We start from the raw sequence: 3,271 nt of genomic DNA on the forward strand, positions 1-3,271 counted from the left end.
CCACAAATGTAAGGTACTGTGATTATATCATGATTTTTTAGAAAAAATCTCAATGTTTATTTTTGGGAGAGAGAGAGAGCATGAGCAGGGGAGGGGCAGAGACAGAGACACACACAGAATCTGAAGCAGGCCCCAGGCTCTGAGCTGTCAGTACGGATATAGATGTGGGGCTCAAATTCACGAACTGTGAGATCATGACCTGTGCCAAAGTCAGACGCTTAACCGACTGAGCCACCTAGGCACTCCATGATTGTACCATTATTACTGACGGTGCTGTCCAGCTTTGACTCTAAGGCATTTCGATTGGATTTTAGTGATTATTTAGCTCAGTGTTTTCATTTTACAGATGAAGAAACTGAGGCTCAGAGAGGTTTGACTGAATTTATAGGTATAAATGCAGGACTATAGATATCATGTATAATTCCTTTTTGGAAAATTTTGGTGATAATGTAGAGCTGTGGTTTTCAGACTATTATCCTGGACTAGCCACATCAGCAACACCTGGAAACTTGGTAAAAATGCAAATTCTTGGGCCCCACCTTCGACCTAATGAGTTAGAAGCTCAGGAGGTGGGGATCCCTAATCTGGGTGGTTAGGGTACCCTCCAGATGGTTCTGATTCAGGCTATACCAGAGTCCTGATGTGGGGGGGTGGTTCACGTAATCCATAGACGCACGAGGAGGGTGCCAGGTGTCCTGATCCCCAGGGGCAGCCCTAAGTTTTGGGCAAATGGTTTTTGTAGAGACATTTTTAAAGTCTCCCCCTTTCTCTCCCTTCAGGCACGTTTCAAGACACTTTTTTCTCTAGATGCTTTCTTAGTTGATTAGCCAGTAATTCCAGCTGAGGTGTTAGTGGAGATTAGTGCATTTCCAATGTAATAGGAGGTTAGAAAAGTCCGTATCTTTTGGGATGCTGAAGATTTCAGTCTCATAGTGGGAGATTTAGATATGAAAGAGAAGGGGAGGTAATGGAGAGGGATCATGAGATTTCTTCTGTTCTTGCTCTCTGTGTGGTTATGAATGGAGTTGGAAAAAAGGTTTCATGGTATTTTCGAGTATCAGTATGTCAGTGGTACCAGTATTTGCTTTAAGTAACCATGGTCTTTAAGTCCTCGGAAGATAGAGAAGGAAAGAATCTGGCCTTGTTATAGATTCTGAGATTTTTTTAGTGTAACGATTCCTGGCTGGATACCAAAAATGCTAGGGCATGGCTATGTCTGCCTAGTTAACCGCTTATGTGCTTGAAGTGGGTTTATCTAACCCGTTAGGTTACCTGACAGTTGCCCCGTGTGGCAGTCCATAATCTTCTTCCAGTCTGTTTCTCCCCATCACAGGAAGTCTTAGTGTTGCCATCAGGGAGGAGTTGACGTAAACTACCTCCCTTGTTCCTAATTCAGAGTTGTTCTTGGAGATGGTCTCCTGCCTCCCCACTGCATGCATCCCATTTGGGTCCTCAAATCCAGCATCAGTAGGTTATGAACAGTTCCCAAGTCTCAATGGTCCCTCATTTCATTTAAAGGAAAGACAAGGGTGTTATAAGCATTTCTGGATTTTCATGTGTGCTCTTGTTGTGAGAGATAAGGAAATTAGCCTGTAAATATCTAATCTGTGAGGAAGATGAGGAAGAATATTAACCAGAGTATCTGTGACTCTTAAATCCTTGCTGTTTTAATCAGAGACCCCAGGATAATTGACCCATATATAATGAAATCCACTCCCAATTCTCTACATGAGCAATTATCTAAATAGTTAGGAGACAGAATAATAAAGCAATTGCCCTGGGCTTTTGAGGTCAATAGGTTAACTCTACAGAGTTTAATTAAAATTTGCTAATAAATGTCTGCCTACCTTAGGCAGGTTATTTCATTAGTCTTCATCATGGCCTAAGTCAAATATTCCTTATTAATTATTTTTCACCCCTCTTAAATCCTCTTCTTATGAAGCAAGCAGTCTTTTCATTACTAATTAGGATTCCCACACTGGGGAAGGAGATTCCTTGAAGCAGCCGCCTCATTAGAAAGGGATATCCACCACTGTAAATGAATAAATTGGGATTCTACTATCTTATTTTTTAGTATACGTGCTGCCGAAGTGAGCACTACTGTCTTATTTTTTAAAATAGCTACACAGTGGAGCCAAATTGCGAGCTTTAAAAAAGTATCAAAGAAAAGACCACTCTGGCAATGGCTATGGTATATTTCAGTCACATTCTTTTTGATATTAATAGGAAATTCCCTGATTCTTCCTTAAAATATGCATGGTACTGAGAAAAATCAGGCTCTTTGGGTTTGGTAAGCAGAATTGTATGTAGAAATTAGGTCAATAGGAGGATTTATCTAAGAAGTTCTGTCTGTTTTCTTGGAGGGGTTCAGAGGAAGAGAATCTCCCCTAAAAAGAAATAGAATCTGTAATCACAGAGTAGCTGGGAATTTTGAATGCCATGAAACTGTGTTACTTCTTCACTGCTCTTCTGGCCCTTTCTTTAGACCAGTATTGGAGGCCTGCTTGCACTCTGCATTTTTGTTTATTTCCATCCCTGTCATCTCTAATCTGGACCATTTCAGCAGCCTCAACAATCTCTCCAGGCTCTGGTCTTTCCTCTCCAACTCCATCCTCACCGGAAATGTGTCAACTCTCCTCCTCATGAAACTTCTCCAGGTTGATGCATATCCTGATTCGTCAGCACCACACGAGTCAGGTCCCTTCATAGTCAGGCCTTGCTGAGTGAGGGCCTTGCTCATGGAGCCTATGCTTAAACCACTCTGAAATCTCATGCTCGTTTTCTCTTCCTAGAATGACCAGCTCCATTTCTCTTTCACCCGATAACCATCTACTCATCTTTTAAGAGCTGTGTTAATTGTTGTTGTCCTACTGGCTTGATCTGCAAGGGGGGGGGGACAATTGTGATATCCTTGGTGCCCATTTCTGTACAGACACATACTTGGTAGTTAGTAAAATTGGGTGAATGGTTTTGAGGGTGCACTGAGCACCTTTGTATCCTTTCGGGGAACTGAATTTCATTTGCCTTCTATTCAAGTTGGTTCACTGACCAACCACACTCATTTTTGTCATCATCTTTGATTGCCCAGTAAGCGCTTAACAAATGTAGAATAAATGAATTAGTTCTGATAGTTCTACAGAACTTGTGATTAACAGAGACATGTATTTTTAGATTGCAAAATTCTCTGCAGATTTTATTGCCTTAATGCTACAGTGACAAAGAACTTCACATTTTGCGCATTTCTTTGGTCACCTTTCAGCATAAGAATGAA

General features: G+C 41.3%; 1 long non-coding RNA gene across 2 annotated transcripts in view; it reads left to right on the forward strand.

Moving 5' to 3' along the window:
• LOC125151299 (uncharacterized) overlaps positions 1 to 3,271 on the forward strand; it is a 77,742-nt gene that overhangs the window by 50,584 nt on the left and 23,887 nt on the right. The window lies entirely within an intron of this gene.

The sequence above is a fragment of the Prionailurus viverrinus genome, chromosome E1 (genome assembly GCF_022837055.1).
Source record: "Prionailurus viverrinus isolate Anna chromosome E1, UM_Priviv_1.0, whole genome shotgun sequence".
In the NCBI taxonomy this organism is placed as follows: Eukaryota; Metazoa; Chordata; class Mammalia; order Carnivora; family Felidae; genus Prionailurus; species Prionailurus viverrinus.